Here is a 25643-nt window from a genome sequence, read left to right on the forward strand (position 1 = left end):
CCGTAGGTTAGTTATCATCTGACGAACCTGTCAGGACTAAGTGCTGATTTTTCATTGCAGCGGTTGTAGAGGAGAAGCCTGTAAGTATTATATGAGGCTCTTCAAGTAGTTACACATTATTTATTAGAGACCAGAGAATCGTAGAACAGGTAAGAAATATTTTTGCCCTTGAGGTAGTGCTAGAAGTGACGTGTTTTCAACCGTGCATGCTGAAGTGGGAAAAAGACTGTAGGAGCTGGGATAAGGGGACCAGTAGTGTTCAGAAGAAGAAAAACCTCAGAAATCACATTTCAAATTTATCAGTCAGTTTGATTTGTTACCAGAAATAGGAGAAGAACGTCAACCATTCTTTCAGCAAGGTGGAGTGCAACAGACTCGAAGGAAAAACTTTAAGGTTAGGTTGGTAGAAAAGTCAAGCAGAAAGAAAAGAGTCCTGGTGCTAGGTAGCAGCCGCAAGGAGGGGGTGTAGACCAAATGTTACAGGGAAAGCTTGCTGTAGAATACCAGGTCACAAGCATTGTAAAGGCAGGTACCAAGCACAGCCAGGTGACAGACAGCAGAGAGTGCAACGAGTCGGATGAAGAAGATCAGCTGCTTAGGAGGAGCGGGAAACCGCCTGGCTACCAACTTGTACAACTACAGGTGAGTCGGAGGACATAATCATGGGAGCAGCAACAACGCACACTAGTGTAGAGTACAGCGCCATTCCAACTACTGGGTTAACATGGCTGTCAGCCGTGTAAACAAGGACTTGAATGGACTGCATTTTATTGAAACAGAGTCTCTGCACAGTGCCTGTTGAGAGATGGACATAAGCAAATCACGGCCTGCACCTGAATAGAAGAAGGAAGGACAGATTAACTGAGCATTTTGCAGAAAGTGTATGAGGGGCCATGAGCACACAAGAAAAATCCCTTTGATTACCGAAGTTAGAGGAGGACATTTTGTAGATATTTAAAGAAATAAGAGCAGAACGGGACCATAATATATGTAATAGTTCCCACAAAAGTAAAATTAATTTGACCAAACATAACATTAGGAGATTTAAAAACAAGATAAATAGCTTCTTGCACGCCTAGAAGATGTGGAAAATTCAGAAGTCATAGATCTTCTCTGTCTTTCTGAATCCCATGTAGACACAAAGATGGAGAAGCTAAATATCAGGGATTAGCATTATTTTCGTATCACAACATACGTAAAAAATGGGCACAAATTCAAAAATACTGGAACAAATAATATTTGTGTACACGAAAACGTAGATGAATGTGCATCTGAGTTGTTACAGCAGAATACCTATTTCGTAATAACTGTAACAGTCTAAAGAGCCCTTCTAGGACACTTTCAGCTATTTATGAGAAATGATGAGTTATTACGACACCCGTCATACAGCAAGAAACATTAGTTTGTGGCGATTTCAGGACAGATTTATTGAAAGATATGGACGGGGAAAATTAACTGGAGTGATTCTTTGGACGTTTCAATCTAACTTCGGTAGTTAAAATTCCAACTCATGTGAGCCAACGTACAAGTACCCTACTGGCTAGAATGGAAACGTTTTTGCCACTTTTGTATACAGCACCACACCGCATTATTAAGCTGGTTTCACTTCATTCTTGCTATATTTTTGGAGAATATGCAATAATCCCTGGACCATGCAGGGCGTCTGGTCAAAGTACAATACGACACCGATGATTATGTAACGAAACTGGAGGAAGAGATGCGCCACATGCGTCAAGGTATTTTAATAAGGAATGTAAGGAGAAGAATAAGAATTATTAGTATCACACTGAAAACCGCAAGGAAGTGAAGACGGGAGACGAGGAATTTTGATAGAAAGCGCTCAGGCTGAAACAATTAACGTTTTACAATTCTTAATGGAGTATCTCGTGACGATGGACAGTTAATGGAAATAAACAATGCAACAATTTACAGCTCTGAGGCAGGTCCATTCAAAGCAGTGAGGATTGTAAGATTACAGATATCGATCCTGCTCCGGACAGATAGAATCTACGCTTACTGAACGTAGATCCAAAGAGATAGCGCCACGGACGGAAAAGCCTCATTGTACTATAAGGATAAAAGGAGGTGGCTTTGCATCCACCGTTTGATTTGTCGAGTAACTGAGTCAGTCACGCCTGAGCCTTCGCAAAGTGAAGATCTTGAGTGTGCTCGCGGTACACGATCGGTAATAAAGGACATTATTTTCAAGGTACATGCCTTGGTACGGAAGTACTTTATGAATCGGCGATAGAATGAGCACATCCATATACCGGATGTGTTTAGAAGTCGGAAAATATGTGGCCGCTTCTGTTTCCTCTGGATCGGGATGCACAACATCGCCATTAGCTAGGTGTTTAAGTTTTTATTTCTTAGGCGACGAAGAGGCGCCTTTTGTAATTTCATCATTGTTCTCAGACGGCTTGGACGTTATTCAAACATCTTCTGTCATCCAGATAGCAGAGAAAAGTTGTCGGTTCAATGTGTTGACCATCATACGTTTAAAGGTGGCTGGAACGTCACAAAGTCGGAAAGGTATAACTTTAAAATCATAGAGGTCATATTTAGTGTCTTCTGCCGGTCAGTTTCGTCAACATAGATTTGCCAGTAACCTTTCTGTGTGTGCACAATTGAAAAATACACTCCTGGAAATGGAAAAAAGAACACATTGACACCGGTGTGTCAGACCCACCATACTTGCTCCGGACACTGCGAGAGGGCTGTACAAGCAATGATCACACGCACGGCACAGCGGACACACCAGGAACCGCGGTTTTGGCCGTCGAATGGCGCTAGCTGCGCAGCATTTGTGCACCGCCGCCGTCAGTGTCAGCCAGTTTGCCGTGGCATACGGAGCTCCATCGCAGTCTTTAACACTGGTAGCATGCCGCGACAGCGTGGACGTGAACCGTATGTGCAGTTGACGGACTTCGAGCGAGGGCGTATAGTGGGCATGCGGGAGGCCGGGTGGACGTACCGCCGAATTGCTCAACACGTGGGGCGTGAGGTCTCCACAGTACATCGATGTTGTCGCCAGTGGTCGGCGGAAGGTGCACGTGCCCGTCGACCTGGGACCGGACCGCAGCGACGCACGGATGCACGCCAAGACCGTAGGATCCTACGCAGTGCCGTAGGTGACCGCACCGCCACTTCCCAGCAAATTAGGGACACTGTTGCTCCTGGGGTATCGGCGAGGACCATTCGCAACCGTCTCCATGAAGCTGGGCTACGGTCCCGCACACCGTTAAGCCGTCTTCCGCTCACGCCCCAACATCGTGCAGCCCGCCTCCAGTGGTGTCGCGACAGGCGTGAATGGAGGGACGAATGGAGACATGTCGTCTTCAGCGGTGAGAGTCGCTTATGCCTTGGTGCCAATGATGGTCGTATGCGTGTTTGGCGCCGTGCAGGTGAGCGCCACAATCAGGACTGCATACGACCGAGGCACACAGGGCCAACACCCGGCATCATGGTGTGGGGAGTGATCTCCTACACTGGCCGTACACCACTGGTGATCGTCGAGGGGACACTGAATAGTGCACGGTACATCCAAACCGTCATCGAACCCATCGTTCTACCATTCCTAGACCGGCAAGGGAACTTGCTGTTCCAACAGGACAATGCACGTCCGCATGTATCCCGTGCCACCCAACGTGCTCTAGAAGGTGTAAGTCAACTACCCTGGCCAGCAAGATCTCCGGATCTGTCCCCCATTGAGCATGTTTGGGACTGGATGAAGCGTCGTCTCACGCGGTCTGCACGTCCAGCACGAACGCTGGTCCAACTGAGGCGCCAGGTGGAAACGGCATGGCAAGCCGTTCCACAGGACTACATCCAGCATCTCTACGATCGTCTCCATGGGAGAATAGCAGCCTGCATTGCTGCGAAAGTTGGATATACAGTGTACTAGTGCCGACATTGTGCATGCTCTGTAGCCTGTGTCTATGTGCCTGTGGTTCTGTCAGTGTGATCATGTGATGTATCTGACCCCAGGAATGTGTCAATAAAGTTTCCCCTTCCTGGGACAATGAATTCACGGTGTTCTTATTTCAATTTCCAGGAGTGTATATATATATATATATATATATATATATATATATATATATATATATATATATATATCACCGGTTGTCGTATGACTATTAAAAGATTATAATTAATGTTAGTCTGGTTGGGAATTTGGTAAGCTAGACTGGATACCTGGTGAAACAGTTGCGCAGTAATACAAGGTTAACTTCCCCAGACAGCTCAAAGCTTTTAAACCGCTTTTATTGTCTAAGCAGCACCGCTCACACCACAAAATAAAGCAACAACGTTATAAGGTCAGCTGTTGCTACGGCACACATAAGACACTAATCGATTTTACTATAACTGGCTTATGTAGAATACGTCTTAACTTAGATGCTTCCATGTCCACTTGAATTGATGTGATATGTTTATTATTGTCGTCGAGTACAAGACTGGCACTGGCACTGAAAGACACATACCAATTTAACTTTAAACTTCGGTACTCAATTCTGTATAATAACATGTCTCCTCGTGCTGCCGGATCTGAGACATGTTGATGCTGCAGTCTTCATTGACGATGTCGGAGCGGAGTGAACGGCGTTGCACTGTATCGTAAGTACACTTCTGGGAGCGACAGCATTTGGATCCTCTTCAGAGAGTGTGTTCGCCGATGTTTCCCACTCGTGGTTGCGTTTGGCTACGACTGCCTTTAGTTTGCCGTACCGTCGTGAGTTATCAACTGTCACATGGGACCTCAGTCTTCGGACGACACCACATTTATTTATATCGCAAACAAAGTTCTCACTATTGTTTTCATAAAGGGAAATAGATACGTGTAACTACACCCATGTACTAAGCTAAACACAAGGTATGAAAGGTCGGCGCATTGGCGGAGCTGTCATTTGGACTAAGGTGATTCATGTGAAAAGGCTTCTGACGTAAATATGGTCATACGAACGGAACTTCGTATGACCGCTACTTCGAACGCGGAATGGTAGTTGGAGCAAGACGTATTGGACATTCCATCTGGGATATCGTTAAGGAATTCAATAGTCCGAGATCCACAGTATCAAACGTGTGCCGAGAATACCAAATTCCAAGCTTTACGTTTACCATGGAAAACGCAGTGGGTTACGGCGTTCACTTAACGACCGCGACCAGCGGCGTTTGCGTAGAGTTGTCAGTGCTAATAGACAAGCAACACTCCGTGAAATACCGACAGAAGTCAATGTGGGACGTACGAACTACGTATCTGTTAGGACATTGCGGCGAAATTTGGCGTTACTGGCCTACGGCTGCACATGATCGAAGCGAATGCCTTTGCTAACTGCACCTCTCCTGCAGCGCCTCTCGTTCGTTCTTGAGCATACCACTTGGATTCTTGTTATGTCCATCCTTGTCATCGATGATACGTGGGACTTCGGCTGTTCCCTTACGTAATAATAAGGAACACTTGCAGCTCACGTTGTAATGTTATTTTGTTACATGGCAACCAGTTTCGGCTATTCAGTACACCAACGTCAGGCCTTAGCTGATGCTTGCGGCGGGGGGGGGGGGGGGGGTGTGAACAATTATACAGGGTGGTCCATTGATCGTGACCGGGCCAAATATCTCACGAAATAAGCGTCAAACGAAAATACTGCAAAGAACGAAACTTGTCTAGCTTGAACGGGGAAACCAGGCGGCGCTAAGGTTGGCCCGCTGCCATAGGTCAAACGGATATCAACTGCGTTCAGAATAAGATTTTCACTCTGCAGCGGAGTGTGTGTGCTGATATGAAACTTCCTGGCAGATTAAAACTGTGTGCCGGACCAAGACTCGAACTTTTTTCGCTTTGTGATAGATGGCGCTGTAGTAGTCACAAACATATGGCTCACAATTTTAGACGAACAGTTGGTAACAGGTAGGTTTTTTAAATTATAATACAGAGCGTAGGTACGTTTGAACATTTTATTTTGGTTGTTGCAATGTGATACATGTACCTTTGCGAATTTATCATTTCTGAGAGCACATGCTGTTACAGCATGATTACCTATAAATAGCAGATTAATGCAATAAATGCTCAAAATGATGTCCGTCAACCTCAATGCATTTGGCAGTACGTGTAACGACATTCCTCTCAACAGCGAGTAGTTCGCCTTCCGTAATGTTCGCACATGCAATGACAATGCGCTGACGTATGTTGTCAGGCGTTGTCGGTGGATCACGATAGCAAATATCCTTCAATTTTCCCCACAGAAAGAAATCCGAGGACGTCAGATCCGGTGAACGTGTGTGCCATGGTATGGTGCTTCGACGATCAATCCACATGTCATGAAATATGCTATTCAATACCGCTTCAATTGCACGCGAGCTGTGTGCCGGACATCTATCATGTTGGAAGTACATCGCCATTCTGTCATGCAGTGAAACATCTTGTAGTAACATCGGTACAACATTACGTAGGAAATCAGCATACATTGCACCATTTAGATTGACGTCGATTAAATGGGGCCAATTATTCTTGATCCCATCATGCCGCACGATACATTAACCGGCCAAGGTCGGTGATGTTCTACTTATCGCAGCCATCGTGGATTTTCCGCTGACCAATAGTGCATATTATGCCGTTTTATGTTACCGCTGTTGGTGAATGACGCTTCGTCGCTAAATAGAACGCGTGCAAAAAATCTGTCATCGTCCCGTAATTTCTCTTGTGCCCAGTGGCAGAACTATACACGGCGTTCAAAATCGTCGCCATGCAATTCCTTGTGCACAGAAATATGGTACGGGTGCAATCGATGTTGATGTAGCATTCTCAACACCAACGTTTTTGAGATTCCCGGGTCTCGCGCAATTTGTGTGCTACTGATGTGCTGATTAGCCGCGACAGCAGCTAAAACACCTACTTGGGCATCATCATTTGTTGCAGGTCGTGGCTGACGTTTCACATGTGGCTGAACACTTCCTGTTCCCTTAAATAACGTAACTAACCGGCGAACGGTCCGGACACTTGCATGATGTCGTCCAGGATATCGAGAAGCATACATAGCACACGCCCGTTGGGCATTTTGATCATAATAGCCAAACATCAACAATCTATCGACATTTTCAGTAATTGGTAAACGGTCCATTTTAACACGGGTATGTATCACGAAGCAAATACCGTCCGCACTGGCGGAATGTTACGTGATAACACGTACTTATACGTTTGTGACTATTACAAAGCCATCTATTACAAAGCGAAAAAGTGGTCCAACTAAAACATTCATATTTCTTTACGTACTATAGGAATATGTAATAAAAATGGGGTTCCTATTTAAAAAAACGCAGTTGATTTCCGTTTGACCTAAGGCAGCGCCATCTAGCGGGCCAACCATAGCGCCATCTGGTTTCCCCCTTCAAGCTAGATGAGTTTCGATCTTTGCAGTTTTTTCGTTTGATGCTTATTTCGTGAGATATTTGGGCCTGTCACTATCGATGGACCACCTTGTATACACGGGCCAGTCAGTGGCCAACATTTATGAACCAGCTTCCGTAGAATATTGTAACAATGGTGTTGAGTCTGCAACCATCAACTACCAACTCAGTGCCGGTTGCAGGCACAACACCACTGTTACAGTATTCTATAGAAGCCAGTTCATGATGTTGGTCAATGATGGAGTTAAGGATACGATTGAATTTCATCATGACCTTTCCCCCATTACCCCCATACCCCCCCCCCCCCTCAACCTACGTCTTCAGCTAAACCGAAATGGTTGCCATACAACCAAATAACATCAAGACTATGGGCTGGATGTGTTTCATTTTATTAGGTAAATATCGGTAGGACACTAGACCACTTGGAAGCTGTGGTCAGACGAATCCGGAATTCGGTTGCTAGGAGATGATGGTAGGCTCCCAGTGTGGCCGTGGATCCAAGTTATCAACTAGGCACTGTGCAGGGCGGCGGTGTGGATCAATTGACTCTGAGCACTATGGGACTTAACATCTGAGTCCCCTAGAACTTAGAACTACGTAAACCTAAGTAACCTAAGTACATGACACACATCCATGCCTGAGGCATGATTGGAACCTGCGACCGTAGCGGTCTCGCGGTTCCATACTGAAGCGCCTAGAACCGCTCGACCACACCGGCCGGCCATGGCGGTGGTAGCTCCACAATGGTGAGGGCTGTGTTTTCATGGAATATACAGGGTCGTAGCTATTTTCGGCTACTCGAAGACCATTTGCAACCATTCGTGGGTTTCATGTTCCTAAAAAACGATCGAATTTTTGGGGATAACAATGCAACATGTCAGTGGGCCACAGTTGTTCGCCACTAGTTTGAAGAAATTCTGGAGACTACGACAGAATGATTTGGTCACCCAGACCACCCAACACGTACCCCATGGAACATTTGTGGGACGTAATATAGAGTTCGATTGATGCACAAACTCATGCACCGGTGACATCTTCGGAATTACGTGTGGCTGTAGAAGCAGCGTGACTCAGTTAGTCTACAGGCGACAACCAGTGACTTGTTCAGTCCTCGCCACTTCGAGCTGCTGCACTGCGAAGTGCAAAAGGAGGTCCGACGTTTGGCACCTGTCGGCTATTATCAATGCCCGACCACCCGTTGTATCGTTCCTTTTTTGATGACTTTCTCGACTGTCAGTACGGGTAGCATGTATCTGCCCTGCTACTCCCTGGAGTTCGCTTTCGTCGCCTCCTTCAGCACCTTGATTTTTCACTCCCTGCAACCTTTAGAGTGGGCGAGAGCCAAACGCCACCTTGGCTCCAGGCTCAGGTTCACGTTCACTTTGACCTCAGCTCGCTCCCAAAGGAGGTTACCCCAACTTCGGTATGCCGCTGGCGGTTTGTCGAACTTCGTTCGAAGTTCATTAATACGATCTTCATTTATACAGATCGCTCTAAGACCAATGACGGTGTCTGGTGTACTTTTATTGTCGGGGCACACAGTTTTTAATACCAGCTCCGTGGCCATTGTTCGGTCTTCACAGCTGAGCTATTTGCCCTCTACCAGACTGTTCTTTACATCCGCCGCCACCGACATTCTGCTCTGATTCCCTGAGCGCCATTCAGAGCTTCAGTGACCCATATCCGGTTCACCCCTTCGTGCACCGGATCCAACGCTCTCTTCAGCAGCTGGCAAACGACGGTGCTTCGGTTGCCTTTATATGTGTTCCTGGCCATGTCGGTATCCCTGGGAACGAAGCAGCAGATGCCGTGGCCAAGGCTGCGGTCCTCCAGCCTCGGACGGAATCTTGTTGCGTCCTTCATCTGATTTTAGCGGGGTCATTTGTCAGCGCATTTTATCGCTGTGGCATGCCGATTGGTCCACACTTACTGACAACAAGCTTCGGGCCTTGAAACTTCTCCCCACGACTTGGACGACCTCTTCACAATCTTCTCGGCGGGAGGAGGTCGTTTTGGTACGGTTACGGACCACGTGGTCTAGGGGTAGCGTCTTTGATTCGTAATCAAAACGTCTACGGTCCCGGGTTCGATCCCCGCCACTGCCTAAATTTTGATAAATAATCAGCATTGGCGGCCGAAGACTTCCGGCATAAGAAGTCAGCCTCATTCTGCCAACGGCCTTGTCAAAGAGGGCGGATAGAGGTTCAGGGCACTCTCTTGTCCTAGAGGTGGGAAATTGCCCCTAAAGGCGGAAGAATCAGCAATGATCAACGACATGAGGATGCAGAAGGCAATGGAAACCACTGCATTAAAGACACGTAACGTGTATCCTCAGGATATGTGGCCTGTAATTGAAGAAGTGTCACCATGATCTCTCCATTGGCAAAAGATTTCGGAATAGACCCCCATTCGGATCTCCGGGAGGGGACTGCCAAGGGGGAGGTTACCATGAGAAAAAGATCGAACAATCTACGAAAGGATAACGTTCTACGAGTTGGGGCGTGGAATGTCAGAAGCTTGAACGTGGTAGGGAAACTACAAAATCTGAAAAGGGAAATGCAAAGGCTCAATCTAGATATAGTAGGAGTCAGTGAAGTGAAGTGGAAGGAAGACAAGGATTTTTGGTCAGATGAGTATCGGGTAATATCAACAGCAGCAGAAAATGGTATAACAGGTGTAGCATTCGTTATGAATAGGAAGGTAGGGCAGAAGGTGTGTGACTGTGAACAGTTCAGTGACCGGGTTGTTCTAATCAGAATCGACAGCAGACCAACACAGACAACGATAGTTCAGGTATACATGCCGACGTCGCAAACTGAAGATGAACAGGTAGAGAAAGTATATGAGGAAATTGAAAGGGTAATGCAGTATGTAAAGGGGGACGAAAATCTAATAGTCATGGGCGACTGGAATGCAGTTGTAGGGGAAGGAGTAGAAGAAAAGGTTACAAGAGAATATGGGCTTGGGACAAGGAATGAAAGAGGAGAAAGACTAATTGAGTTCTGTAACAAGTTTCAGCTTGTAATAGCGAATACCCTGTTCAAGAATCACAAGAGGAGGAGGTACACTTGGAAAAGGCCGGGAGATGCGGGAAGATTTCAATTAGATTACATCATGGTCAGACTGAGATTCCGAAATCAGATACTGGATTGTAAGGTGCACCTAGGAGCAGATATAGACTCAGATCACAATATACAAGTGATGAAGAGTAGGCTGAAGTTCAAGACATTAGTCAGGAAGAATCAATACGCAAAGAAGTGGGATACGGAAGTACTGAGGAATGACGAGATATGTTTGAAGTTCTCTAACGCTATAGATACAACAATAAGGAATAGCGCAGTAGGCAGTACAGTTGAAGAGGAATGGACATCTATAAAAAGGGCCATCACAGAAGTTGGGAAGGAAAACATAGGTACAAAGAAGGTAGCTGCGAAGAAACCATGGGTAACAGAAGAAATACTTCAGTTGATTGATGAAAGGAGGTAGTACAATCATGTTCCGGGAAAATCAGGAATACAGAAATACAAGTCGCTGAGGAATGAAATAAATAGGAAGTGCAGGGAAGCTAAGACGAAATGGCTGCAGGAAAAATGTGAAGACATCGAAAAAGATATGATTGTCGGAAGGACAGACTCAGCATACAGGAAAGTCAAAACAATCTTTGGTGACATTAAAAGCAACGGTGGTAACATTAAGAGTGCAACGGGAATTTCACTGTTAAATGCAGAGGAGAGAGCAGATAGGTGGAAAGAATACATTGAAAGCCTCTGTGAGGGTGATGATTTGTCTGATGTGATAGAAGAAGAAACAGGAGTCGATTTAGAAGAGATAGGGGATCCAGTATTAGAATCGGAATTTAAAAGAGCTTTGGAGGACTTACGGTCAAATAAGGCCGAAGGCATAGCTAACATTCCATCAGAATTTCTAAAATCATTGGGGGAAGTGACAACAAAACGACTATTCACGTTGGTGTGTAGAATAAGAGTCTTGCGATATACCATCTGTCTTTCGGAAAAGCATCATCCACACAATTCCGAAGACGGCAAGAGCTGACAAGTGCGAGAATTATCGCACAATCAGCTTAACAGCTCATGCATCGAAGCTGCTTACAAGAATAATATACAGAAGAATGGAAAATAAAATTGAAAATGCGCTAGATGACTATCAGTTTGGCTTTAGGAAACGTAAAGGGACGAGAGAGGCAATTCTGAGGTTACGGCTAATAATGGAAGCAAGACTAAAGAAAAATCAAGACACTTTCATAGGATTTGTCGACCTGGAAAAAGCGTTCGACAATATAAAATGGTGCAAGCTGTTCGAGATTCTGAAAAAAGTAGGGGTAAGCGATAGGGAGAGACGGGTCATATACAATATGTACAACAACCAAGAGGGAATAATAAGAGTGGACGATCAAGAACGAAGTGCTCGTATTAAGAAGGGTGTAAGACAAGGCTGTAGCCTTTCGCCCCTACTCTTCAATCTGTACATCGAGGAAGCAGTGATGGAAATGAAAGAAAGGTTCAGGAGTGGAATTAAAATACAAGGTGAAAGGATATCAATGATACGATTCGCTGATGACATTGCTATCCTGAGTGAAAGTGAAGAAGAATTAAATGATCTGCTGAACGGAATGAACAGTCTAATGAGTACACAGTATGGTTTGAGAGTAAATCGGAGACAGACGAAGGTAATGAGAAGTAGTAGAAATGAGAACAGCGAGAAACTTAACATCAGGATTGATGGTCACGAAGTCAATGAAGTTAAGGATTTCTGCTACCTAGGCAGTAAAATAACCAATGACGAACGGAGCAAGGAGGACATCAAAAGCAGACTCGCTGTGGCAAAAAAGGCATTTCTGGCCAAGAGAAGTCTACTAATATCAAATACCGGCCTTAATTTGAGGAAGAAATTTCTGAGGATGTACGTCTGGAGTACAGCATTGTGTGGTAGTGTAACATGGACTGTGTGAAAACCGGAACAGAAGAGAATCGAAGCAATTGAGATGTGGTGCTATAGACGAATGTTGGAAATTAGGTGGACTAATAAGGTAAGGAATGAGGAGGTTCTACGCAGAATCGGAGAGGAAAGGAATATGTGGAAAACACTGATAAGGAGAAGGGACAGGATGATAGGACATCTGCTAAGACATGAGGGAATGACTTCGATGGTACTAGAGGGAGCTGTAGAGGGCAAAAACTGTAGAAGAAGACAGAGATTGGAATACGTCAAGAAAATAATTGAGGACGTAGATTGCAAGTGCTACTCTGAGATTAAGAGGTTAGCACAGGAAAGGAATTCGTGGCGGGCCGCATCAAACAAAAAACAAAAAAAAAAAAAAAAAAAACCGGATTGGACACTGCCTGTTCAGCCATCGGCACTGCTGACGGCTGGGCCGGTGCCGATCTGCCCATGTTGGCAATTGCTGACGGTACGCCACATTTTAACGTCCTTTCTGAATTTTAATACACTACGCATTGATCTTGGCCTGCCACGAACTCTGGATGACATTTTAGCGGATGACCCAAGAGCAGCTGCTCGCCTTCTTCGTTTTATCCACTTGACAAATCAGTCGAAGGACATTTGATTATGCTGTTTTCTTTTAATACCTTGCCTGTTAATGTGCCTTTTATAGTGTTGTCCTTTTTAGTTGCTGTTTTAACCTCGTGCCTCGCAGTGCATTCATTGGGTGCTAATGACCACTGTAGTTGTGCGCCCTTAAACCACCAAAAAAAATTAATTTAAAAAACCGTAGTGTAGAGCATGTTGTTTCTCCAATTGGGGATGGGTACTTGCGTCTTGTGTATTGTAACGGATGTATGTGTTATCTTGTGAAGGATGGAGTGAGTCAAAAGCTGCTGGTGACAGTAGAATTCCTTCATTACTTTTCAACCGCTTGTATTAGCAGCTCGTGAACACAAATGACTTGTGCAGAGAGTGGCCTTCAAATCCACAAACGCTGGCAGTAAGGATTGTTGCGAAGACCCAGCAGCTGCTAAGCCACGTGCGGCCCGGTGGTGCAACGGTCTTGAGCGTTCGGCGCACCTCAGTGGTGCTGTTTCAGGTGCTGGCGCGGGTTTATGTGGTCGTTATGTTGTTAGCGAGGCGTCCGGGACCTGCCCAGACTGGCCAGTCTAGGGCGCGAACATCGATCCATCATCTGGCTGACAGCATCTGGCGCTGTCGGGCACCCTGTGGATCTGCGGCTGGAGTGGCCTCACTTCGACGCTCGATATTTATGTTTTGGCGTAACCAACTGGCAAATAGTAGTACCAGGATGACGGTTGAGATTCAAGGCGGATAGCAGATAGTGACAACTTGCAACTTCGACGATCTGTCTGGTCAGTTATCAGTATTTATACGTGAAAAAGTGAGTTTTTTGTGCTGTGGCTGCTGCTGATTTCATCTACACTGCATGTCAAAGTGTCTGTAATTTCAGTAACCTGTCGGGCGACGGCACCTATGCGGACACTGTGACGTAACTCTGTGCCACGTGTTGCAGCAAGTCGTTGCCTCCTGCAACGAACTGTCTTGCGATAGGCTCCCACCGTTAGAAGACTTTGTTCAGATCGTAAATATGCCTCATAGGGTCATTTAAAACAACTACGAACTACGTGAACATTGTAACAGAGCTGTTAAGTAGTACCAGAGCTGTTTACTGTCTTCCTGGAGGCTACTGGGGTAGTTCTGTGAACCAGACAGTACGCATCCATCTCAAAACGATCATTTTGGTCACTTGGCACACAACTGCCGATACCAACCACCAATGCCAACGTGCGCGAAGTAGTTCGGCAAAGAAAAAACACAAGTAGTGTAACTGTGGAACCATGATCAGAGGTAACGCAGGATTTACGTGACACATATGATCTTCGCGAAAGAGCGTGGACAAGATCAGATGAAATCAAAATGCCAGGAATACAGTTCCAGGCGGCCGGCGTGGCCGAGCGCTTCTAGGCGCTTCAGTCTGGAACCGCGCGACCGCTGCGGTCGCAGGTTCGAATCCTGCCTCGGGCATGGATGTGTGTGATGTCCTTAGGTTAGTTAGGTTTAAGTAGTTCTGATTTCCAGGGGACTGATGACCTCAGATATTAAGTCCCATAGGGCTCAGAACCATTTCAACCATTTTTCTGAATTCAAACCCACTGATTCACCACGGAAATGTTTGGGGTGAATATGACTCATACTTGTCGGCAGCCTCTCATAGATACTGAGGGTAATTTGAGGGCTGTGGACTATCGGGACTGGGTCTTCCAAACTACTGTTCAGTCCTACGGTCCACATTTCATAAATGACTTCGTCTTACAATACTACAATGTTCAAGCAAACAGCCCCCCCGCCCCTCGTGAAGTACTTCCTGAATGAAATGGGAATCAACAGGATGGAATTGCCTGCGGAGTATATTGACATGAACAGGACTGATAATGCTTGGAATAAGTGGAAGCTGGCAGAGCATCGTTCCAAACACCATACTTATATTCTGAATAACTGAGAGCCGTGGTAAAACAGTGGGACTTGTTTTGACAGCAGTCTCTGTCAGCTCAGTTTAGGACAACGTGCCAAGGAATATACACGGTTTTTACAACGCATAAGCAGCATAGTACTCAATTATTTAAAATCTCCAGCTTCTATTGTATTCTCTGATTCTAGTACAGATTGACTTCCCTTTTTCTCCAATGTAGCAGGTCCTAATGTTTATGTCTGGAGAGTTTGGTGGGTAGCGAAAGTGTTTAAACTCAGAAGAGTGTTCCTGAAGCAACTCTGTAGCAGTTCTGGACGTTTGGGGTGCCCCATTGTCCTGCTGAAATTTCCCAATTACGCCGGAATGTGCAATGGAAATGGCCGACTGGGGTAGCCGAGCGGTTCTAGGCACCACAGTCCGTAACCGCGCGACCGCTACGGTCGCAGATTCGAATCCTGCCTCGGGCATGAGTGTGATTTCCTTAGGTTAGTTAGGTTTACGTAGTTCTAACTTCTAGGGGACTGATGACCTCAGAAGTTAAGTCCCATAGTACTCAGAGCCATTTGCAGTGGACATGACTGGATGCAAGTGATCAGACGAGATGCTTACATACGTGTCATCCGTCAGAGTCGTATCCAGACGTATCAGGGGTCACACATCACTCCAAATGGTCACGCCCCACACCGTTTCAGCGTCTCCACCAACTTTAACAGTCCCCTGCTGACATACAGGGTCTATGGATTCATGAGGTTGTCTCCATAACCATGCAAGTCCATCCGTTTAATACAATTTGAAACGAGGCTCGACTGACCAGGCAACACGTTTGCAGTCATCAACAGACCAATGTCGATGTTGACGGGTCAAGGAGAGTCGTAAATCTTTGTGTCGTGCAGTCATCAAGGGTACACGATTGGACCTTTGGCTCTGATAGCCCGTATCGATGGTTTCGATGAATGGTTCGCACGCTGACACTTGTTGATGGACCAGCATTGAAATCTGCAGCAATATACAGAAGGGTTACCCTTCTGTTACGTTGAACGATTCACTTCAGTCGTCGGTAGACCCGTTCTGGCAAGATCTTTTTCCGGCCGCAGCGATGTCGGAGATTTGATGTTTTACTGGATTACTGATATTCACAGTACACTTTTGAGATGGTCGTACGGGAAAATATCCACTTCATCGCTACCTTGGAGATGCTGTGTCCCATTGCTGGTGCACCGACGATAACACCATTTTCAAACTCAGTTGAATCTTGATAACCTGCCATTGTAGCAGCAGTAACCGATCTAAGAACTGCGACAGACACTTGTCCAATATAGGCTTTATCGACCGCAGTGCCGCATTCTGCCTGTTTAAATATCTCTGTATTTGAATACGCATGCCTATACACGTTTCTTTGGCACTTCAGTGTATATCTCGCGGAAAGATTATACACTCCTGGAAATTGAAATAAGAACACCGTGAATTCATTGTCCCAGGAAGGGGAAACTTTATTGACACATTCCTGGGGTCAGATACATCACATGATCACACTGACAGAACCACAGGCACATAGACACAGGCAACAGAGCATGCACAATGTCGGCACTAGTACAGTGTATATCCACCTTTCGCAGCAATCCAGGCTGCTATTCTCCCATGGAGACGATCGTAGAGATGCTGGATGTATTCCTGTGGAACGGCTTGCCATGCCATTTCCACCTGGCGCCTCAGTTGGACCAGCGTTCGTGCTGGACGTGCAGACCGCGTGAGACGACGCTTCATCCAGTCCCAAACATGCTCAATGGGGGACACATCCGGAGATCTTGCTGGACAGGGTGCTGGCCAGGGTGTCGTCGTAACTGCCGCCTGCTTGACGTCTGCTGTGCAGCGAGCTACCTTAATTTAAGTATTAACTGTATTTTTCTTACTTGTCACTTCTTCTTCCGTGTGTATTTGCTTTTAGGAAGCTTTAATTTTCGAGTGCTCTTAATAGTGTTCCATAGCTTTCGTGTTTGTTTTGAATACAGTCAGAGAGAGTCCCTTTAGTCAGCCATAGTGCCAGTAGTGTCAGTGTCGTCGTAACTGCCGCCTGCTTGACGTCTGCTGTGCAGCGAGCTACCTTAATTTAAGTATTAACTGTATTTTTCTTACTTGTCACTTCTTCTTCCGTGTGTATTTGCTTTTAGAAAGCTTTAATTTTCGAGTGCTCTTAATAGTGTTCCATAGCTTTCGTGTTTGTTTTGAATACAGTCAGAGAGAGTCCCTTTAGTCAGCCATAGTGCCAGTAGTGTCAGTGTCGTCGTAACTGCCGCCTGCTTGACGTCTGCTGTGCAGCGAGCTACCTTAATTTAAGTATTAACTGTATTTTTCTTACTTGTCACTTCTTCTTCCGTGTGTATTTGCTTTTAGGAAGCTTTAATTTTCGAGTGCTCTTAATAGTGTTCCATAGCTTTCGTGTTTGTTTTGAATACAGTCAGAGAGAGTCCCTTTAGTCAGCCATAGTGCCAGTAGTGTCAGTGTCGTCGTAACTGCCGCCTGCTTCACGTCTGCTGTGCAGCGAGCTACCTTAATTTAAGTATTAACTGTATTTTTCTTACTTGTCACTTCTTCTTCCGTGTGTATTTGCTTTTAGGAAGCTTTAATTTTCGAGTGCTCTTAATAGTGTTCCATAGCTTTCGTGTTTGTTTTGAATACAGTCAGAGAGAGTCCCTTTAGTCAGCCATAGTGCCAGTAGTGTCAGTGTCGTCGTAACTGCCGCCTGCTTCACGTCTGCTGTGCAGCGAGCTACCTTAATTTAAGTATTAACTGTATTTTTCTTACTTGTCACTTCTTCTTCCGTGTGTATTTGCTTTTAGAAAGCTTTAATTTTCGAGTGCTCTTAATAGTGTTCCATAGCTTTCGTGTTTGTTTTGAATACAGTCAGAGAGAGTCCCTTTAGTCAGCCATAGTGCCAGTAGTGTCAGTGTCGTCGTAACTGCCGCCTGCTTGACGTCTGCTGTGCAGCGAGCTACCTTAATTTAAGTATTAACTGTATTTTTCTTACTTGTCACTTCTTCTTCCGTGTGTATTTGCTTTTAGGAAGCTTTAATTTTCGAGTGCTCTTAATAGTGTTCCATAGCTTTCGTGTTTGTTTTGAATACAGTCAGAGAGAGTCCCTTTAGTCAGCCATAGTGCCAGTAGTGTCAGTGTCGTCGTAACTGCCGCCTGCTTGACGTCTGCTGTGCAGCGAGCTACCTTAATTTAAGTATTAACTGTATTTTTCTTACTTGTCACTTCTTCTTCCGTGTGTATTTGCTTTTAGGAAGCTTTAATTTTCGAGTGCTCTTAATAGTGTTCCATAGCTTTCGTGTTTGTTTTGAATACAGTCAGAGAGAGTCCCTTTAGTCAGCCATAGTGCCAGTAGTGTCAGTGTCGTCGTAACTGCCGCCTGCTTCACGTCTGCTGTGCAGCGAGCTACCTTAATTTAAGTATTAACTGTATTTTTCTTACTTGTCACTTCTTCTTCCGTGTGTATTTGCTTTTAGGAAGCTTTAATTTTCGCGTGCTCTTAATAGTGTTCCATAGCTTTCGTGTTTGTTTTGAATACAGTCAGAGAGAGTCCCTTTAGTCAGCCATAGTGCCAGTAGTGTCAGTGTCGTCGTAACTGCCGCCTGCTTGACGTCTGCTGTGCAGCGAGCTACCTTAATTTAAGTATTAACTGTATTTTTCTTACTTGTCACTTCTTCTTCCGTGTGTATTTGCTTTTAGGAAGCTTTAATTTTCGAGTGCTCTTAATAGTGTTCCATAGCTTTCGTGTTTGTTTTGAATACAGTCAGAGAGAGTCCCTTTAGTCAGCCATAGTGCCAGTAGTGTCAGTGTCGTCGTAACTGCCGCCTGCTTGACGTCTGCTGTGCAGCGAGCTACCTTAATTTAAGTATTAACTGTATTTTTCTTACTTGTCACTTCTTCTTCCGTGTGTATTTGCTTTTAGGAAGCTTTAATTTTCGAGTGCTCTTAATAGTGTTCCATAGCTTTCGTGTTTGTTTTGAATACAGTCGGAGAGAGTCCCTTTAGTCAGCCATAGTGCCAGTAGTGTCAGTGTCGTCGTAACTGCCGCCTGCTTGACGTCTGCTGTGCAGCGAGCTACCTTAATTTAAGTATTAACTGTATTTTTCTTACTTGTCACTTCTTCTTCCGTGTGTATTTGCTTTTAGGAAGCTTTAATTTTCGTGTGCTCTTAATAGTGTTCCATAGCTTTCGTGTTTGTTTTGAATACAGTCAGAGAGAGTCCCTTTAGTCAGCCATAGTGCCAGTAGTGTCAGTGTCGTCGTAACTGCCGCCTGCTTCACGTCTGCTGTGCAGCGAGCTACCTTAATTTAAGTATTAACTGTATTTTTCTTACTTGTCACTTCTTCTTCCGTGTGTATTTGCTTTTAGGAAGCTTTAATTTTCGAGTGCTCTTAATAGTGTTCCATAGCTTTCGTGTTTGTTTTGAATACAGTCAGAGAGAGTCCCTTTAGTCAGCCATAGTGCCAGTAGTGTCAGTGTCGTCGTAACTGCCGCCTGCTTGACGTCTGCTGTGCAGCGAGCTACCTTAATTTAAGTATTAACTGTATTTTTCTTACTTGTCACTTCTTCTTCCGTGTGTATTTGCTTTTAGGAAGCTTTAATTTTCGAGTGCTCTTAATAGTGTTCCATAGCTTTCGTGTTTGTTTTGAATACAGTCGGAGAGAGTCCCTTTAGTCAGCCATAGTGCCAGTAGTGTCAGTGTCGTCGTAACTGCCGCCTGCTTGACGTCTGCTGTGCAGCGAGCTACCTTAATTTAAACATTAACTGTATTTTTCTTACTTGTCACTTCTTCTTCCGTGTGTATTTGCTTTTAGGAAGCTTTAATTTTCGAGTGCTCTTAATAGTGTTCCATAGCTTTCGTGTTTGTTTTGAATACAGTCAGAGAGTCCCTTTAGTCAGCCATAGTGCCAGTAGTGTCAGTGTCGTCGTAACTGCCGCCTGCTTGACGTCTGCTGTGCAGCGAGCTACCTTAATTTAAGTATTAACTGTATTTTTCTTGTCACTTCTTCTTCCGTGTGTATTTGCTTTTAGGAAGCTTTAATTTTCGAGTGCTCTTAATAGTGTTCCATAGCTTTCGTGTTTGTTTTGAATACAGTCAGAGAGAGTCCCTTTAGTCAGCCATAGTGCCAGTAGTGTCAGTGTCGTCGTAACTGCCGCCTGCTTGACGTCTGCTGTGCAGCGAGCTACCTTAATTTAAACATTAACTGTATTTTTCTTACTTGTCACTTCTTCTTCCGTGTGTATTTGCTTTTAGGAAGCTTTAATTTTCGAGTGCTCTTAATAGTGTTCCATAGCTTTCGTGTTTGTTTTGAATACAGTCAGAGAGAGTCCCTTTAGTCAGCCATAGTGCCAGTAGTGTCAGTGTCGTCGTAACTGCCGCCTGCTTGACGTCTGCTGTGCAGCGAGCTACCTTAATTTAAGTATTAACTGTATTTTTCTTACTTGTCACTTCTTCTTCCGTGTGTATTTGCTTTTAGGAAGCTTTAATTTTCGAGTGCTCTTAATAGTGTTCCATAGCTTTCGTGTTTGTTTTGAATACAGTCAGAGAGAGTCCCTTTAGTCAGCCATAGTGCCAGTAGTGTCAGTGTCGTCGTAACTGCCGCCTGCTTGACGTCTGCTGTGCAGCGAGCTACCTTAATTTAAGTATTAACTGTATTTTTCTTACTTGTCACTTCTTCTTCCGTGTGTATTTGCTTTTAGGAAGCTTTAATTTTCGAGTGCTCTTAATAGTGTTCCATAGCTTTCGTGTTTGTTTTGAATACAGTCAGAGAGAGTCCCTTTAGTCAGCCATAGTGCCAGTAGTGTCAGTGTCGTCGTAACTGCCGCCTGCTTGACGTCTGCTGTGCAGCGAGCTACCTTAATTTAAGTATTAACTGTATTTTTCTTACTTGTCACTTCTTCTTCCGTGTGTATTCGCTTTTAGGAAGCTTTAATTTTCGAGTGCTCTTAATAGTGTTCCATAGCTTTCGTGTTTTGAATACAGTCAGAGAGTCCCTTTAGTCAACCATAGTGCCAGTACTGCTAGAGTTTGTTTTCAATACAGTCCAGAGACAGGTAGTGCTATTTTCATTGTTTTCTACAAGAAGGGGCTAGCAACCACAGTTTAGTGAATAAGCAGCCGCCTTTAGTGAATTAGCAGTCTAGTTAAAGGTTGATTAACTCCCTTCAGTAAATTGTTTCCTTAGGATGGATAGGATGTGTGACTGCTGTGTACGGACGCAGGAGGAGCTGGCCACTGTTCGCGAACAGCTGAGCGTGTTGATGGCCGCGGTCAGCCGTCTTCAGGCTGCTGCCTCGGAGTGTAGCGGCAGTGGGGAGTCTGGTGCGTCGCAAGGTACACCCCAGGTGTTACATGCTTCACCCACTGTCCCTGCTGTCGAGACATCTTCGCGGGTACCGGGCGCGGTTGGGCCACCCTCTCCCCAAGGGGAGTTGCGGGTTCAGCGGCGTTCGCGGCGCACGAGGCGGAAGGTCAATGTGGAGGCTGGCCGTGTGGCATCGCCCGCTCTGCCTGTGAGGGGACATGTGGCTGCTCCTTCAGCAAGGTCCGAGCAGGCACACGGGGGGAGGGGTTTATTAATTATTGGGAGCTCCAACGTTAGGCGGGTGATGGAGCCCCTTAGGGAAATAGCGAGAAGGTCGGGGAAGAAGGCCAGTGTTCACTCTGTCTGCTTGCCGGGGGGTCTCATCCGAGATGTGGAGGAGGCCCTACCGGCGGCGATAGAGAGCACTGGGTGCACCCGACTGCAAATTGTTGCTCATGTCGGCACCAATGACTCCTGCCGTCTGGGTTCAGAGGTCATCCTCAGTTCGTACAGGCGGTTGGCGGAATTGGTGAAGGCGGAAAGCCTCGCTCGCGGGGTGGAATCAGAGCTAACTATTTGTAGTATCGTTCCCAGAACCGATCGCGGTCCTCTGGTTTGGAGCCGAGTGGAAGGCTTAAACCAGAGGCTCAGACGATTCTGCGGAGATCTGGGGTGCAAATTTCTCGACCTCCGCTATCGGGTGGAGAAATGTAGGGTCCCCCTGAATAGGTCAGGCGTGCACTACACGCCGGAATCGGCTACAAGGGTAGCGGAGTACGTGTGGAGTGCACATGGGGGTTTTTTAGGTTAGAGAATCACCTCCCTAGGCCCGACAAGACGCCTCCTGAGACGCGGCAAGATAGGAGTAGGCAAAATGCAACAGGGAATATCAATATTAATGTGCTAATAGTAAACTGCAGGAGCGTCTATAGAAAGGTCCCAGAACTGCTCTCATTAATAAACGATCACAACGCCCATATAGTACTAGCGACAGAAAGTTGGCTAAAACCAGACGTAAACAGTAACGAAATCCTAAACTCAGATTGGAATGTATACCGCAGAGACAGGCTGAACAGTGAAGGGGGAGGCGTGTTTATAGCGGTAAGAAGTGCAATAGTATCGAAGGAAATTGACGGAGATCCGAAATGTGAAATGATTTGGGTGAAGGTCGCGGTTAAAGCAGGCTCAGACATGGTAATTGGATGTCTCTATAGGCCCCCTGGCTCAGCAGCTATTGTGGCTGAGCACCTGAAGGATAATTTGGAAAATATTTCGAGTAGATTTCCCCACCATGTTATAGTTCTGGGTGGAGATTTTAATTTGCCGGATATAGACTGGGAGACTCAGACGTTCATAACGGGTGGCAGGGACAAAGAATCCAGTGAATTTTTTTTAAGTGCTTTATCGGAAAACTACCTTGAGCAGTTAAACAGAGAACCGACTCGTGGCGATAACATATTAGACCTTCTGGTGACAAACAGACCCGAACTATTTGAAAAAGTTAACGCAGAACAGGGAATCAGTGATCATAAAGCGGTTACGGCATCGATGATTTCAGCCGTAAATAGGAATATTAAAAAGGGTAGGAAGATTTTCCTGTTTAGAAAAAGTGACAAAAAGCAGATTTCAGAGTACCTGTTGGCTCAACACAAAAGTTTTGTCTCAAGTACTGATAGTGTTGAGGATCAGTGGACAAAGTTCAAAACCATCGTACAATATGCGTTAGATGAGTATGTGCCAAGCAAGATCGTAAGAGATGGAAAAGAGCCACCGTGGTTCAACAACCGAGTTAGAAAACTGCTGCGGAAGCAAAGGGAACTTCACAGCAAACATAAACATAGCCAAAGCCTTGCAGACAAACAAAAATTACGCGAAGCGAAATGTAGTGTGAAGAGAGCTATGCGAGAGGCGTTCAATGAATTCGAAAGTAAAGTTCTATGTACTGACTTGGCAGAAAATCCTAAGAAATTTTGGTCTTATGTCAAAGCGGTAGGTGGATCAAAACAAAATGTCCAGACACTCTGTGACCAAAATGGTACTGAAACAGAGGATGACAGACTAAAGGCCGAGATACTAAATGTCTTTTTCCAAAGTTGTTTCACAGAGGAAGATTGCACTGTAGTTCCTTCTCTAGATTGTCGCACAGATGACAAAATGTTAGATATCGAAATAGACGACAGAGGAATAGAGAAGCAATTAAAATCGCTCAAAAGAGGAAAGGCCTCTGGACCTGATGGGATACCAGTTCAATTTTACACAGAGTACGCGAAGGAACTTGCCCCCTTCTTGCAGCGGTGTACCGTAGGTCTCTAGAAGAGCGTAGCGTTCCAAAGGATTGGAAAAGGGCACAGGTCATCTCCGTTTTCAAGAAGGGACGTCGAACAGATGTGCAGAACTATAGACCTATATCTCTAACGTCTATCAGTTGTAGAATTTTGGAACACGTATTGTGTTCGAGTATAATTTTTCTGGAGACTAGAAATCTACTCTGTAGGAATCAGCATGGGTTTCGAAAAAGACGGTCATGTCAAACACAGCTCGCGCTATTCGTCCACGAGACTCAGAGGGCCATAGACACGGGTTCACAGGTAGATGCCGTGTTTCTTGACTTCCGCAAGGCGTTCGATACAGTTCCCCACAGTCGTTCATTGAACAAAGTAAGAGCATATGGACTATCAGACCAATTGTGTGATTGGATTGAGGAGTTCCTAGATAACAGGACGCAGCATGTTATTCTCAATGGAGAGAAGTCTTCCGAAGTAAGAGTAATTTCAGGTGTGCCGCAGGGGAGTGTCATAGGACCGTTGCTGTTCACAATATACATAAATGACCTGGTGGATGACATCGGAAGTTCACTGAGGCTTTTTGCAGATGATGCTGTGGTGTATCGAGAGGTTGTAACAATGGAAAATTGTACTGAAATGCAGGAGGATCTGCAGCGAATTGACGCATGGTGCAGGGAATGGCAACTGTATCTCAATGTAGACAAGTGTAATGTGCTGCGGATACACAGAAAGATAGATCCTTTATCATTTAGCTACAAAATAGCAGGTCAGCAACTGGAAGCAGTCAATACCATAAATTATCGGGGAGTACGCATTAGGAGTGATTTAAAATGGAATGATCATATAATGTTGATTGTCGGTAAAGCAGATGACAGACTGAGATTCATTGGAAGAATCCTAAGGAAATGCAATCCGAAAACAAAGGAAGTAGGTTACAGTACGCTTGTTCGCCCACTGCTTGAATACTGCTCAGCAGTGTGGGATCCGTACCAGATAGGGTTGATACAAGACATAGAGAAGATCCAACGGAGAGCAGCGCGCTTCGTTACAGGATCATTTAGTAATCGCGAAAGCGTTACGGAGATGATAAACTCCAGTGGAAGACTCTGCAGGAGAGACGCTCAGTAGCTCGGTACGGGCTTTTGTCAAAGTTTCGAGAACATACCTTCACCGAAGAGTCAAGCAGTATATTGCTCCCTCCTACGTATATCTCGCGAAGAGACCATGAGGATAAAATCAGAGAGATTAGAGCCCACACAGAGGCATACCGACAATCCTTCTTTCAACGAACAATACGAGACTGGAATAGAAGGGAGAACCGATAGAGGTACTGAAGGTACCCTCCGCCACACACCGTCAGGTGGCTTGCGGAGTATGGATGTAGATGTAGATGTAGATGACTTACACCTTCTAGAGCACGTTGGGTGGCACGGGATACATGCGGACGTGCATTGTCCTGTTGGAACAGCAAGTTCCCTTGCCGGTCTAGGAATGGTAGAACGATGGGTTCGATGACGGTTTGGATGTACCGTGCACTATTCAGTGTCCCCTCGACGATCACCAGTGGTGTACGGCCAGTGTAGGAGATCGCTCCCCACACCATGATGCCGGGTGTTGGCCCTGTGTGCCTCGGTCGTATGCAGTCCTGATTGTGGCGCTCACCTGCACGGCGCCAAACACGCATACGACCATCATTGGCACCAAGGCAGAAGCGACTCTCATCGCTGAAGACGACACGTCTCCATTCGTCCCTCCATTCACACCTGTCGCGACATCATTGGAGGCGGGCTGCACGATGTTGGGGCGTGAGCGGAAGACGGCCTAACGGTGTGCGGGACCGTAGCCCAGCTTCATGGAGACGGTTGCGAATGGTCCTCGCCGATACCCCAGGAGCAACAGTGTCCCTAATTTGCTGGGAAGTAGCGGTGCGGTGCCCTACGGCACTGCGTAGGATCCTACGGTCTTGGCGTGCATCCGTGCGTCGCTGCGGTCCGGTCCCAGGTCGACGGGCACGTGCACCTTCCGCCGACCACTGGCGACAACATCGATGTACTGTGGAGACCTCACGCCCCACGTGTTGAGCAATTCGGCGGTACGTCCACCCGGCCTCCCGCATGCCCACTATACGCCCTCGCTCAAAGTCCGTCAACTGCACATACGGTTCAC

The sequence above is a fragment of the Schistocerca cancellata genome, chromosome 8, assembly GCF_023864275.1.
Source record: "Schistocerca cancellata isolate TAMUIC-IGC-003103 chromosome 8, iqSchCanc2.1, whole genome shotgun sequence".
In the NCBI taxonomy this organism is placed as follows: Eukaryota; Metazoa; Arthropoda; class Insecta; order Orthoptera; family Acrididae; genus Schistocerca; species Schistocerca cancellata.